Source organism: Triticum urartu, chromosome 7 (assembly GCF_003073215.2).
Source record: "Triticum urartu cultivar G1812 chromosome 7, Tu2.1, whole genome shotgun sequence".
NCBI classification, from domain to species: domain Eukaryota; kingdom Viridiplantae; phylum Streptophyta; class Magnoliopsida; order Poales; family Poaceae; genus Triticum; species Triticum urartu.
This window is the reverse complement of record NC_053028.1, coordinates 450,182,494-450,199,380: the sequence shown is the minus strand read 5'-3', so window position 1 is coordinate 450,199,380 and position 16,887 is coordinate 450,182,494.

Sequence of the window (16,887 nt, the reverse complement as noted above, 5' to 3'; positions counted from 1 at the left end):
ATTTCCTTGACTTGCTACTATTGCTTTGTCTACTGCTGCTACTACTATTACTATTGCTACTGTTGTTACTCAGTTACTATTTCTATCACTGCTATCATATTACTGTGCTACTAATATTTTTCTGCAGAGAAACAACTTCTTAGGTGTGGTTGAATTGACAACTCATGTGCTAAGGCTTATAAATATTCTTTGGCTACCCTTGTGTTCAATCAATAAATTTTAGTGAAATACTACCCGCGAAGACTGTTGCGATCCCCTATACTTGTGGATCATCTGAAGGTTTCGGATATAAATAGCCACCCCACTCCAACGTTTTTGGCTGCTCCACTTGAGATTCTGAGAAGATTGATTGAGCACCCCTCTCGAGAGATTTGAGATTAAGATCCACCTAGAGAAAATCAAGAGCCAAAACTTAGATAGTGGTTGAGCATCAAAGTACATCTGAGTTAGAGTTCTTGTGCCTATTACTATTGTGAGTTGCAGATTCTCTAGACGGATAGGTGATGGCTTGAGTGTCAAAGAGTAATTGTCTTCACCAAGTAAGTCTTCAGTAACTAAGAGTAATTGTGGTTCACACAGAAGTCTGTTGAAGGTTTGGAGATTGCCGATAAGAATCTACTCCGAGTGAATTAAACCGAAGTCTAATTAGCTATGGGTTGATGGAGAATAGGACGAAACGAGGTTTGCTCCTGTGTTCAATCATAGGTCCCTCCAACCAGACGTAGCTCTTTAGTAGAAGAGTGAACTAGTCTACCAAATCATCTATCTTCATCGAGCACCACTGGTTCATTCTAATCTACTCATATTCTTCATTAGTTTAATTTCGGTGCTCTGTGCCTCCATAGATATCTCAGATAAGTTTCATTCCGACTCGTTCATGTAGTTCTCTATCTCTCTGTGCTATAGTCTATTCTCGGTTGTATGCTTTGTGGTTCTATCTAGAAGTGTGTGATCATATCTTGTTATATTTCATGGTTGTCCACCTATGTTGGTCACCCTACTTCCATTCTGGGCCATGATTGTTATAGCCAAAGCAGTGTGCCACTATACGCGAAAGATATCTTCACTTTCATCAAAAGTTTAGCTTGATCTCTCGCTCTTTCAATCTGGTGTGTTTGTTTGCCTTTGTTATCCTTCGGTGTATCTCATCGAGTATTATTTCCATTGTGCTGTTTGGTTTTGATTTTAAGTTTGAAAAGAAATTTTGAATCTCCCATTCACCCCTCCCCCTGGTCGATATACACTCGGTCCTAACACCCTCCCTCATCCAAAAGATAGATAATGAGGTTGTTGCTTCCCTCTGAGATAGATAATGAGGTTGTTGCTTCCCCTAATGTACATAGTGGGAGTGCTTCTTCTCCGGCGAGTTTGCTTCTTCTCCGGCGAGTTTGCTTCTTCTCCGGCGAGGTCCGGCCTCCCATCAGGATTTTGGATATTGGTTGTATGGACAATTGCTTTATGTAAAAAGCGGGGTGAAATCCTATTTCGAGAGAGAGGTCCGGCCTCCTCAAAAAGTGACTGGCACAACAATATTTTTCAGGCACCTGAAAATAGCAAAACTGTTAGGCATCTCCAACGTTGACCTGTAAATTTGCTCTCGCATCCGTCCGCGGACAGGCGGGACCAGTCCGCAGACACGGATGTTGGGGAACATAGCTTGCAATTTCAAAAAAATCCTACGATCACGCAAGATCTATCTAGGATATGCATAGCAACGAGAGGGGGAGAGTGTGTCCACGTACCCTCATAGACCAAAAGCGAAAGCATTTGACAACACAGATGATGTAGTCGAACTTATTCTCGTTCCGATCGATCAAGCACCGACCGTATGGCACCTCCGAGTTCTGCATACTTTCAGCTCGATGACGTCCCTCGAACTCTTGATCCAGCAAAGTGTCGAGGGAGAGTTTCGTCAGCACGACGGCATGGTGATGGTGATGGCAAAGTGATCCGCGCAGGGCTTCGCCTAAGCACTATGACAATATGACGGAAGTGCAAACTGTGGAGGGGGGCGCCGCACACGGCTAACAATTGTTAGTGTGTGTTCTAGCGGTGCCCCCATTCATATATATAGGTTGGAGGGGAGGAGAGGCAGCCAAGGGGGCGCCTCAAGTAGGAGGAATCCTACTTGGGGTCCTCCCAATTTGGCCTCCCCCCTTTCCTATTCCTATTCGGAGTAGGAAGGGAAGAGGGGGGAGGGGGAATCCTATTCCCTTTTTGCCTTTCCTCCATCCCCTTTGCTACTCCAATTTGGCCATCCCATATGGGAAGGGCACACCAGCCCCTTAGGGGCTGGTCTGTCCCCCTCTTGGCCCATTAAGGCCCATGTAGTTGCTAGGGGGATGCCCGGAACCCCTTCCGGTGGCCCGATATGCACCCGGTACCCCCGGAACACTTCCGGTGTCCAAATACCATTGTACAATATATGAATCTTTACCTCTCGACCATTTCGATACTCCTCGTCATGTTCGTGATCTCATCCAGAACTCCGAACAACATTCGGTCACCAAATCACATAACTCATATAATACAAAATCATCATCGAACGTTAAGCGTGCGGACCCTGTGGGTTCGAGAACTATGTAGACATGACCGAGACACCTCTCCGGTCAATAACCAATAGCGGAACATGGATTCTCATATTGGTTCCTACATATTCTACGAAGATCTTTATCGGTCAAACCATAATGACAACATACGTTATTCCTTTTGCCATCGGTATGTTACTTGCCCAACACTCGATCATTGGTATCTCTATACCTTTTTCAATCTCATTACCGGCAAGTCTCTTTACTCGTTTCGTAATGCATCATCCCACAACTAACTCATTAGTCACATCGCTTGCAAGGCTTATCATGATGTGCATTACCGAGAGGGCCCAGGGATACCTCTCCGATACTCGGAGTGACAAATCCTAATCTCAATCTATGCCAACCCAACAAATACCTTCGGAGATACTTGTAGAGCATCTTTATAATCACCCAGTTACTTGTGACATTTGATAGCACACAAGGTATTCCTATGGTATACGGGAGTTGCATAATCTCATAGTCAAAGGAATATGTATATGACATGAAGAAAGCTATAGCGATAAAACTGAACGATCAACATGCTAAGCTAACGGATGGGTCTTGTCCATCACATCATTCTCCTAATGATGTGATCTCATTCATCAAATGATAACACATGTCTATGGTTAGAAAACTTAACCATCTTTGATTAACAAGCTAGTCTAGTAGAGGCTTACTAGGGACACTGTGTTTTGTCTATGTATCCACACATGTATCAAGTTTCCGGTTAATACAATTCTAGCATGAATAATAAACATTTATCATGATATAAGGAAATATAAATGACAACTTTAATATTGCCTCTAGGGCATATTTCTTTCAATCTCCCACTTGCTCTAGAGTCAATAATCTAGTTCACATCGTCATGTGATTTAACACCAATAGTTCACGTCTTTATGTGATTAGTTCACATTGCCATGTGACTAACACCCAAAGGGTTTACTAGAGTCAATAATCTAGTTCACATCGCTATGTGATTAACACCAAAAGAGTACTAAGGTGTGATCATGTTTTGCTTGTGAGAGAAGTTTAGTCCGCGGGTCTGCCACATTCAGAGCCGTATGTATTTTGCAAAATTTCTATGTCTACAATGTTCTGCATGGAGCTACTCTAGCTAATTGCTCCCACTTTCAATATGTATCCAGACTGAGACTCAGATTCATCCGGATCGGTGTAAAAGCTTGCATCGACATAACTCTTTATGACGAACTCTTTATCACCTCCATAACTGAGAAATATTTTCTTAGTCCTCTTAGGTAACTAAGGAAAACTTTGAACGGTGTCCAGTGATCCACTCCTGGATCACTATCGTACCCCCTTGCAAAACTCATGGAAAGGTACCCAATAGGTCAGGTACACAGCATAGCATACTTTATAGAACCTATGCCTGAGGCATAGGGAATTACTTTCATTCTCTTTCTATTTTCTGTCGTGGTCGGGTTTTGAGTCTTACTCAACTTTACGCCTTGCAATACAGACAAGAACTCCTTCTTTGACTCATCCATTTTGAACTCCTTCAAAATCTTATCAAAATATGTACTCATTGGAAGTCTTATCAAGCGTCTGAATCTCTCTCTATAGATCTTGATGACCAATATGTAAGCAGCTTTACTGAGGTCCTTCTTTGAAAAAATTCAAGTACCTTTTATGCTATCCAGAAATTCTATATCATTCTTGATCAACAATATGTCATCCACCTATAATATCAGAAATGCTACAGGGCTCCCACTCACTTTCTTGTAAATACAGGCTTCACCATAAGTCTGTATAAAACCATATGCTTTGATCACCTCATCAAAGCGTATATTCCAACTCCGAGATGCTTGCACCAGTCCATAGATGGATCGCCTGGAGTTTGCACACTTTGTTAGAACCTTCAGGATCAACAAAACCTTCGGTTGCATCATATACAACTCTTCTTTAAGAAATCCATTAAGGAATGCAGTTTTGACATCCATTTGCTAGATTTCATAAAATGTAGCAATTGCTAACATGATTCGGATAGACTTAAGCATCGCTACGAGTGAGAAAATCCCATCGTAGTCAACACCTTGAACTTGTCGAAAACATTTTCCGACAATTCGAGCTTTGTAGATAGTAACACTGCCATCATCGTCCGTCTTCCTCTTGAAGATCCATTTATTCTCAATGGCTTGCCGATCATCGGGCAAGTCCACCAAAGTCCACACTTTGTTCTCATACATGGATCCTATCTCAAATTTCATGGCCTCAAGACATTTTGTGGAATTTGGGCTCATCATCGCTTCCTCATAGTTCGTAGGTTCGTCATGGTTTAGTAACATGGCTTCTAGAACAGGATTACCATACCACTCTGGTGCGGAACGTGCTCTGGTTGACCTACGAGGTTCGGTAGTAACTTGATCTGAAGTTTCATGATCATTATCATTAGCTTCCTCTCTTGTTGGTGTAGGCATCACAGAAACGGTTTTCTGTGATGAGCTACTTTCCAATTCGAGAGAAGGTAAAATTACCTCATCAAGTTCTACTTTCCTCTGATGTCGCTTCAAGCTACATCGGTATTTCGTCAAAGAGGAAGGGGTGATGTAGCACAGCGGCGGTAGGTATTTCCCTCAGATATGAAACCAAGGTTATCGAACCATTAGGAGAACCAAGCAATACAACGTAAACATCACCTACACACAAATAACAACTACTCGCAGCCCGATGTGTAAAAGGGGTTGTCAATCCCTTTCGGTTAGCAGCGCCTCAAGATAGGCAAACGGACATGAATAAAATTGTAGTAGATTGATAGATCGAATGTCAAATAAAATAAATAAGAATAAATTGCAGCAAGGTATTTTTGTATTTTTGGGTTTGATAAATCTAAAAATAAATGGCAAATAAAATAGATCGCAAAGTGAAATAATATGAGAAAGAAACCCAGGGGCCGTAGGTTTCACTAGTGGCTTCTCTCAAGAAAAATAGCAAACGGTGGGTAAACAAATTACTGTTGGGCAATTGATAGAACTTCAAATAATCATGATGATATCCAGGCAATGATCATTATATAGGCATCACGTCCAAGATTAGTAGACCGACTCCTGCCTGCATCTACTACTATTACTCCACACATCGACCGCTATCCAGCATGCATCTAGTGTATTAAGTTCATGGAGAAACGGAGTGATGCAATAAGAATGATGACATGATGTAGACAAGATCTATCTATGTAGATATAGACCCCATCGTTTTATCCTTAGTAGCAACGATACATACGTGTTGGTTCCCTTTCTGTCACTGGGATCAAGCACCGTAAGATCGAACCCACTACAAAGCACCTCTTCCCATTGCAAGATAAATAGATCAGGTTGGCCAAACAAAACCCAAAATCTCGGAGAAGAAATACGAGGCTATAAGCAATCATGCATATGAGAGATCAAAGAAACTCAAATAACTTTCATGGATATAAAAAGATAGATCTGATCATAAACTCAAAGTTCATCCGATCCCAACAAACACAACGCAAAAAGAGTTACATCATATGGATCTACAAGAGACCATTGTATTGAGAATCAAACGAGAGAGAGAGAGAGAGGAAGCCATCTAGCTACTAACTACGGACCCGAAGGTCTACAAAGAACTACTCAAGCATCATCGGAGAGGCACCAATGGAAGTAGTGAACCCCTCCGTGATGGTGTCTAGATTGGATCTGATGGTTCTAGACTCTGCGGCGGCTGGAATTGATTTTCGTCGACTCCCCTGGGGTTTCTGGAATATTGGGGTATTTATAGAGCAAAGAGGCGGTCTGGGGGGCACCCGAGGTGGGCACAACCCATCAGGGCGCACCTGGGCCTCCTGGCGCGCCCTGGTGGGTTGTGCGCCCCTCGGAGCACCCCCTGAGACACTGCCTTGGCCCATTGGGTGTCTTCTGGTCCAAAACAATTCTCTGTAAAGTTTCGTTGCATTTGTACTCCGTTTGGTACTGATTTCCTGCGATGTAAAAAGCATGCAAAAAACAGCAACTGGCACTTGGCACTATGTCAATAGGTTAGTAGCAAAAATGGTATAAAATGACTATAAAATGATTATAAAACATCCAAAATTAATAGTATAACAGAATGGAACAATCAAAAATTATAGATACCTTGGATACGTATCATCCTTCCACTCACTTCTTTCGAGAGAAACTCCTTCTCGAATCCATTCTTAGCAACAAATATCTTGCCTTTGGATCTATGATAGAAGGTGTACCCAACAGTTTCTTTTGGGTATCCTATGAAGACGCACTTCTCCAATTTGGGTTTGAGCTTTATCAGGTTGAAGCATTTTCACATAAGCATCACAACCCCAAACTTTAAGAAACGACAGCTTAGGTTTCTTACCAAACCACGGTTCATACGGTGTCATCTCAACAGATTTAGATGGTGCCCTATTTAACGTGAATGCAGCTGTCTCTAATGCATAACCCCAAAACGATAGTGGTAAATAGGTAAGAGGCATCATAGATCGCACAATATCTAATAAAGTATGGTTACGACGTTCGGACACACCATTACGCTGTGGTGTTCCAGGTGGCGTGAGTTGTGAAACTATTCCACATTGTATTAAATGAAGGCCAAACTCGTAACTCAAATATTCGCCTCCGTGATCACATCGTAGAAACTTTATTTTCTTGTTACGATGATTTTCCATTTCACTCTGAAATTCTTTTAACTTTTCAAATGTTCCAGACTTGTATTTCATTAAGTAGATATACCCATATCTGCTCAAATCATCTGTGAAGGTCAGAAAATAACGATACTCACCACGAGCCTCAACACTCATCAAACTGCATACATCGCTATATATTATTTCCAATAAGTTAGTGGCTCGCTCCATTGTTCCAGAAAACGGAGTTTTAGTCATCTTGCCCATGAGGCATGGTTCGCAAGCATCAAATGATTCATAATCAAGTGATTCCAAAAGTCCATCCGCATGGAGTTTCTTCATGCGCTTTACACCAATATGACCTAAACGGCAATGCCACAAATATTTTGCACTATCATTATCAACTTTGCATCTTTTGGCATCAATCTTATGAATATGTGTATCACTACGATCGAGATTCAATAAACCATTTATATTGAGTGTATGACCATAGAAGGTTTTATTCATGTAAATAGAATAACAATTATTCTTTGACTTAAATGAATAATTGTATTGCAATAAACATGATCCAATCATGTTCATGCTCAACACAAACACCAAATAACATTTATTTTAGGTTCAACACTAATCCCGAATGTAAAGGGAGTGTGTGATGGTGATCTTATCAACCTTGTTATCACTTCCAACACACATCGACACCTCGCCCTTAACTAGTATCTGTTAATTTTGCAACTCCTGTTTCAAGTTACAAACCTTAGCACCTGAATCGGTATTAAATACCCAGGGGCTGCTATGAACACTAGTGAAGTACACATCAATAACATGTATATCAAATATACCTTTGTTCACTTTGCCATCCTTCTTATCCGCCAAGTATTTGGGGTAGTTCCGCTTCCGGTGACCATTCCCTTTGCAGTAGAAGCACTCAGTTTCAGGCTAAGGTCTAGCTTTGGGATTCTTCAAGGGAGTGGCAACTTGCTTGCCATTCTTCTCAAAGTTCCCTCTCTTTCCATTGCCTTTTTTCTAGAAACTAGTGGTCTTGTTAACCATCAACACTTGATACTATTTCTTGATTTCTACCTTCGCCGATTCCAGCATCGCGGAGAGCTTGGGAATCGTTTTCGTCATCCCTTGCATATTATAGTTCATCACGAAGTTCTAGTAACTTGGTGACAGTGACTAGAGAACTCTGTCGATCACTGTCTTATCTGGAAGATTAACACCCACTTGATTCAAGCGATTGTAGTACCCATACATTTTGAGCACATGCTCACTGCCTGAGCTATTCTCCTCCATCTTGTAGGCAAATTACTTGTCAGGGGTCTCATACCTCTCGACACGGGCATGAGACTGAAATACCAATTTCAACTCTTGGAACATCGCATATGCTCCGTAGCGTTCAAAACTTTTTTGAAGTCCTGGTTCTAAGCCGTTAAGCATGGCGAACTAAACTATCAAGTAGTCATCATACCAAGCTTGTCAAATGTTCATAACGTTTGCTTCTGCTCCTGCAATAGATCTTCACCTAGCGGTGCATTAAGGACATAATTCTTCTGTGCAACTGAGGGAGTCCTGGACTAAGGGGTCCTCGGGCGTCCGACCTGTTATCCATGGGCCGGACTGATGGGCTGTGAAGACATGAAGGACGAAGACTGCATCGTGTATGGATTGGACTCTACTTGGCGTGGAAGGCAAGCTTGGCGACCGAAGATTCCTTTTTATGTAACCGACTCCATGTAAACCCTAGATCCCCTCGGTGTCTATATAAAACGAAGGGGATAGTCCGAAAAGGACAGATACATATACTCATTACCATACCCACATAGGCTAGACTTCTAGGGTTTAGCCATTATGATCTCGTGGTAGATCAACTCTTGTAATACTCATATTCGTCAAGATCAATCAAGCAGGAAGTAGGGTATTACCTCCATAGAGAGGGCCCGAACCTGGGTAAACATCGTGTCCCCCGTCTCCTGTTACCATCGATCCTAGACGCACAGTTCGGGACCCTCTACCCGAGATCCGCCAGTTTTGACACCGACATTGGTGCTTTCATTGAGAGTTCCACTGTGCCGTTGACAAAAGGTTTGATGCCCCCTTCAATCGTCAATAATGACGCTGTCCAAAGAGGAACCTTCCTCCTCGGACAGATCTTCGTATTCGGCGGCTTTGTACTGCGGGCCATCTGGAGCAGATCGAAAGCTACGCCCCTGGCCATCAGGTCAGATTCGGAATCTTGAACTACGTCATGGATATCCATAAATACTTGCTCTTCGAGGGATTTGAACTCGCGGCGATTGCTCCCCCTCATCCCGATGAACGTGCCTTAAATCTGTCATCAGATCACACCCAAGATTTGGTTCCTGCGGCTGCAACGACCTTAGAGCCGAAGCAGATCGAGCCATCCGAGGCCGCAGAGTCCGCGGCATTGGAGCCGCACATGGACTCGACTCCCTGCAATATTCGCTTTAACGGAACTTCGGACTCGTCTCCGGCTATAAGTTCCGGACTGTGTACGCCCACGAACACTGAGCTAGATCGGTTATCGATCTTCGAGTTCAGCGCCGCTGACGTTTTCCAGCACTCGCCTTTGGGTGACGTGCTAAAATCTTTAAAGAATTTGTCCTTGGAGAAGGACTCATAGCTGAACTATGTCCGGTTCGAGCTAGAGACGGATGATGAGGAATCTTGCTTCCCATCCTCCACCCACTTCATAGCCACCGTCGATGACTTAACCGACGTGCTTGACTATGGCTCCGAAGACATCGACGGTATGGACGACGATGCTGACAAGGAGCAAGGCCAAGACCCGCCATTCACTGGACGTTGGACAGCTACCTCTTCGTACAACGTGTACATGGTTGATACACCTAAAGGATCTGGCGACGACAAAGAAGAGCCAGATGCGAATAAAACCTCCGAGACACAGTCCAAGCGCCGGTGGCCCAAACGCCGCCCCAAGCCCCGCCGCTCAAAGGACGGCAGCACTAGCGCCGGAGAAAATAATACTTCGGGCGATGCCGAAAACAATGAAGACCCTGTCGGGGCTACATCCGAACAGGAACACGACAACAGGCAAGACAATCCTGACGAACAGGCCATAGAAGATGACTCGGAGGATGATAGTTACCATCCACCCTCCGAGGATGAGACAAGCCTTGGCAACGAAGACTTCATCGTGCCTGAGGATCCTCTCAAGCAGGAGCGCTTTAAGCTTCAGCTCATAGCCACAGCAAGGAGCCTGAAAAAGAAACAACAGCAGCTTCAAGCTGAACAAGACCTGCTCGTCGACAGATGGACTGATGTCTTGACAGCCGAGGAATGCGGCCTCAACCGCCCAGGCAAGAGCTACCCGAAACGCGGACTGCTACCTCAATTCGATGAGGAGGCGCTGGAGCACATATCTCCCTCGCGTAGTGTGGACCGACCACCACGTGGTTGAGACAGGGCGGCTGAACTGCCACCTCGCGGTCAGGATAAAGCGGCAACCCGGGCCGAACAGCAGACCGCCCCACCACCCCGCCAAAATAGGGACGGAAGAGTCCGGAGTCATATGTACGACCTCTGACACACTCTGGACAGTAGAGCAGGACACACAAGATCGATCTACGGATCGCGAGGACGTGCCTGAAAGCACGATGGCGGCTACCTATTCGGACATGACAAACTTAACCACGCTCAGGCCGAACGCCGCAGACGGACTCCATCAGAGCTCCACACGATGCGGCCTGATATAGAGGCGCCGCACACCCGCTCTGCTTCACAGATGAAGTACTGGATCATGAATTCCCCGAGGGGTTCAAGCCCGTCAATATCGAATCATACGACGGCACAACCGATCCTGCAGTATGGATCGAGGATTTCATTCTCCATATCCACATGGCCCGAGGAGACGAGCTCCACGCCATCAAATACCTCCCATTAAAGCTCAAATGACCAGCTCGGCACTGGTTAAATAGCCTGCCTGAGAACTCCATCGGCAGCTGGGAGGACTTGGAAGAGACTTTCCTCGACAACTTCTAAGGAGCTTATGTCCGGCCACCAGATGCCGATGACCTAAGCCACATAGTTCAACAACCCGTAGAATCAGCCAGAAAATTCTGGACAAGGTTCCTAACCAAAAAGAACCAGATCGTTGACTGTCCGGATGCCGAGGCCCTAGCAGCCTTCAAACACAGCATCCGTGACGAATGGCTAGCACGCCACCTCGGACAAGAAAAGACGAAGTCAATGGCAGCCCTTATGGCACTCATGACCCGCTTTTGCGCAGGCGAGGTGTAACGCCCTCGATGCGGCTATATCTCCTACGTGTCGAAGCATGACTTAGAGGCATAACCGCATTGAAAGCAATGTCGCAAGTGAGGTAATCTTCACACAACCCATGTAATACATAAGGGAAAGAGAATACATAGTTGGCTTACAATCGCCACTTCACACAATTACATGAATAAAGCGTTACATCATCCAGATACACTCAAGGTCCAACTACGGAACCAAAATAAAAGAAGACTACCCCAAAAGCTACACAGATCCCCGATCGTCCCGACTGGGCTCCACTACCGATCAACTAGAGCGAAACAACACAAAGGACAAGATCTTCATCGAGCTCCCTTGAGCTTGGTTGCGTCACCTGCTCGGTAACATCGGCACCTGCAAACTGGTTTTGGAAGTATCTGTGAGTCACTGGGACTCAGGAATCTCACACCCTCGCGATCAAGACTATTTAAGCTTATGGGAAGGGTAAAAGGTATGAGGTGGAGCTGTAGCAAGCGACTAGCATATATGGTGGCTAACATACGCAAAAGAGAGCGAGAAGAGAAGGCAAAAGCACGGTCGAGAAAACTATGATCAAGAAGTGATCCTAAAACAACCTACGTCAAACATAACTCCAACACCGTGTTCACTTCCCGGACTCCGCCGAGAAGAGACCATCACGGTTACACAGGCGGTTGATGCATTTTAATTAAGGTTAAGTTTCAGGTTTTCTACAACCGGACATTAACAAATTCCCATCTGCCCATAACTGCGGGCACGGCTTTTGAAAGTTCAAATCCCTGCAGGGTTGTCCCAACTTAGCGCATCACAAGCTCTCATGGTCAACGAAGGATATTCCTTCTAGCAGGAAGACCCGATCAGGCTCGGAATCCCGGTTACAAGACATTTCGACAATGGTAAAACAAGACCAGCAACACTGCCCGAATGTGCCGACAAATCCCGATAGGAGCTGCACATATCTCCTTCTCAGGACACACTCAGATGAGCACTACATACAACTAAAACCAGCCCTCGAGTTTCCCTGAGGTGGCGCTGCAAGTGGCTTTGTTTGGACCAACACTCAGAGGAGCACCGGCTCGGGGGGTTTAAATAAAGATGACCCTTGAGTCTGCAGAACCCAAGGGAAAGAAAAGGCTAGGTGGCGAATGGTAAAACCAATGTTGGGCATTGCTGGAGGAGTTTTATTCAAGGCGAACTGTCAAGGGGTTCCCATTATAACCCAACCGCGTAAGGAACGCAAAATCCAGGAACATAACACCGATATGATGGAAACTAGGGCGGCAAGAGTGGAACAAAACACCAGGCATAAGGCCGAGCCTTCGACCCTTTACCAAGTATATAGATGCATTAATTAAATATGAGATATTGTGATATCCCAACAAAATAACCATGTTCCAAACAAGGAACAAGCTCCAATCTTCACCTGCAACTAACAACGCTATAAGAGGGGCTGAGCAAAGCGGTAACATAGCCAAACAACGGTTTGCTAGCACATGGTGGGTTAGAGGCTTGGCTTAACAATATGGGAGGCATGATAAGCAAGTGGTAAGTATCGCAGCATAGGCATAGCAAAAGAGCGAGCAACTAGCAAGCAAAGATAGAAGTGATTTCGAGGGTATGGTCATCTTGCCTGAAATCCCGCAAGGAAGAAGAACGAGTCCATGAAGAAGACAAACGGACGAAGTCGAACGAATCCTCACAAACGCGACGTTACCGGAACCAACCCGAAGAAGCAACACCGGAAAGAAGCACACAACATAGTAAACAACCACCACATAATCATGGCATGATGCACAATCAAGTATGATGCATGTCCGGTTTAATGAAGCATGGCATGGCAAAATGCACAAACAATCCTACAAATTAAGTGGAGCTCAACATGCAACTCCATTGCATATTGACGAAACACCACATTCAAGTTATTTCATTCGATCTCGTTTATGTACCCAACAATATTAAATGTTGTTAAACATGGTAAGAGGGTGAAGCAAAAGATAACTACCTATCTAGGCAAGTTTAAATGAGGCCGGAACAACAAACAACAAGTCCGGAAGAATCCTCATATGCAATTTAAGGATTTGGTACTGATCTGCCCTAAGCCATATTTTAGAGTTGTTAAACATGCAAAGCAATGCCACCATGTTAAACTAGGTATTTTTCCACCCCCATTTACATATAAATTTTATTAAGTTCGGAGCTACGGTTAATTAGTTATGAATTAAAGCATTTTAGCATGACATAGGAGAAAATTTAAACAAACAGCATTTTAAACATCTCAAACATGCATGAAAGTTGGATATTGTGAAACTAGATGAAATTCTAAACAAGTTACATATATAAATTATTTAGATCCGATGCACGGTTGTGAAGTTATTAAATGAATGACCATGAAGGGGTTTTCTGCAAAACAGAAAAGCACTGGATAAAGACTAAATCGCAGACAGGGAAAAAAACAATGTATGGGCCGAAACTGGGACAAGCCCAATAGGAAAAAAACAAAAGATGGGGTGCTGGGGTGTGGCCTCACCCAGTGGGCCTTGGCCCGTTTCAGTGGACTGTAGCAGGCCTTGCTGGAGGAGCGCATGCAGGCCTGGCGGGCGAGCGGGGAAAAAGGCCGGCTCGGGTCGCGGTCGATTGCAGCTAGACGCGGTCAACGCACCCGGGCGAGTGCTCATCCTCCTGCGGGCGAAGCAGAGGACGGCGTCGAGGATCACTGGCGGGGCTCCTGCGGGTCGCCTGCGAGGTGCAGGTGCGGCTGGCCTTGGACAACGGTGACATGGCTGACGAAGAGGCAGGGGACCGGCTGGAGATGGCCGTGCTCTCGGTCAACGGGCAAACGAGCGGCGTCCCAGGCACGCGGACGCACAAGGCCGAGGTTGTCGCTGGAGGTCTCCGGTGGTGTGGAGCTTGACGGCGGGGATGGCGCAGAACGGCTGGAACCGGGCGAGGCAATGGAAGGGAGCTACAAGGCCATGGCGTGCTGACGGAGGGTCGAGAAGACCACGCGAGGCGACGGCGAGCACAGGGGTCTTGGCGTCCTCGTCCTCGTCATCTTGGCGAAGGGCAAGGCGGCGGCGCTTGCCGTCAGGAGGTGCGAGGAAGGCCGGGGCGGTCCTGATCTGGGCGGACCCAAGGTAGAGGAGCGGTTCCTGGTGATGATTTGAGCATCGGGCGGCCACGGAGCTACATGTGTCGTTGTGTTCCCTGCGAGAGAGAGGAAGCAAGGAGATGAGAGGGAGAGAGAGAAAGGGAAGGGAAGGGAGAAGAGACACGGGCGCAGGGTAAGGGGGCCGGCCTGATGCAGCGGGCGGTGGCTCCGGCGAGGTCGAGGTGGTTGGATCGAGAGGAGGGGATCAGGGGATGGCCTGGTAGGATCTGGATCGCTCCCGAGGAAGGAGGAGACTTGTTCGAGCGCTTCTTTTGGGCTGGTGGGGAGACCGAGGAGAAGGTGGAGGCTCTGGTTGGTTCGCTGGTGATCCCGAGGGGAACCAGAGAGAGTGGCGGCAGAGGGATTCGGAGGATGGGAGAGGATAGGCTAGGGTTTCATCTGATATTTATATCAGATGAGTTTAGGTTAGGGGCTAACTCGTCCCTTCGATCAAAATCGAACTGTCGGGAAAAATAGGCTAGGGATCCCAAATAAGAAAACAGTGATGTTTTGTAGATGTTTGGGGATGATCCGGACACAACGGTGGCGACAATCCGGGTCGCGTCCGGGGAAGTTTCGGACATGCACGCGAGGGGTCGGTTGGAACTTGTGGGCTGTGCAGAAGGGCTCGCGCTGAGAGAAGAGAAGAGAGAGAGACCCGGCAACTGTTTTTGGAGACCGAAAACGTCCGACATTAGACCGGCTATACTTCCGCTATAGTTATCCGTTGGGGCATCAAACGGACTCCGAATGCGATCAAATTTGGCAGGCGACCTACTGACAACATAAAAACACCGCATGCCAACTTTCAACCCATTCCGAGAACATTTTCCAGCCACTTATAAAATAATATTTCGGACGTGCCGCAGGCGCGTGCAAGTGTGTCTGGGCTCAGAACGGACAACGGACAGAACTGGGGGAACCCGGACGAATGCAAGTTTCGAAAACATGATGATGCAATGCACATGTTGACATGACAAGATGCAACACGCAAGCGAATGACAAGGCAACAACAGCGAATAACTGGAAGACACCTGGTGCAACGGTCTCGGGGCGTCACACAAGGACAGCTGGCTGGCTCGTAGCAAAAACACAGCCAGCGAGGCAGGCCCCACCGAGGCCAAGAACAGCACCGGCAAGCTCCGGCGCAATAGACACAAACGCAGAAGCAAAAGCGACAACACCAAGGACACCACAGTCAACGCCGGATTCAGTGGCTCCAAGTCCGGCCAACAGAAGAAACCCTACAAAAGAAACAACGAAGGACATTCCAGCCTGGACCGCATACTCGACCGTCCGTGCCAAATGCATGGCACCCCGGATCAGCAAGCCAATCATACCAACAGGGATTGTTGGGTCTTCAAGCAGGCTGGCAAGTTAAATCCCGAAAACAAAGAAAAGGGATCACAAAGTGAGGACGAAGATGAAGAGCCCCGGCAGCCGAACACCGGGGGACAGAAGAAATCCCCCCCCCCCCAAGTCAAAACGGTGAACATGATATATGCCATGCACATCCCCAGAAAGGAGTGCAATCGAGCACTCAGGGACGTCTACGCGGTAGAGCCAGTCGCCCCAAAGTTCAATCCATGGTCGTCATTTTCGATCACCTTCGATCGACGAGATCATCCGACTAGCATCTGCCAAGGCGGTTCGGCCGCACTGGTCCTTGACCCAATCATCGACGGATTCCACCTAACACGAGTCCTGATGGATGGTGGAAGCAGCCTCAACCTGTTGTACCAGGATACAGTATGGAAGATGGGCATTAATCCCTCACGAATCAAACCAACAAAGACTACCTTTAAAGGAGTCATACCAGGTGTAGAGGCCTGCTGTACGGGATCAATCATGCTAGAGGTGGTCTTTGGTTCTCTGGACAACTTCCGAAGCGAAGAATTAATCTTCGATATCGTCCCTTCCGCAGCGGTACCACGCACTGCTCGAACGAACCTCGTTTGCTAGATTTAACGCAATGCCACACTATGCTCATCTCAACCTCAAGATGCCCGGTCCACGAGGCATCATAACAGTCAATGGCAATACGGAACGCTCCCTCCGAACAGAGGAGCAAACCGCCGCCCTAGCAGCAGAAGTACAGAGCGGCCTTCTCAAGCAGCATTATAATCCAGCTGCCGAGCCCCTGGACACCATCAAGAGGGTCCAGACTACACTGCAACAGGACAGTGCGGCTCGTCAAGAGCTCGACTAGCAATTCGGCCTCCGTCCAGCCCCGATGAGGTAGTGGCATTCGTACCACGCGTACACAATTACGCACTCAAAATTCC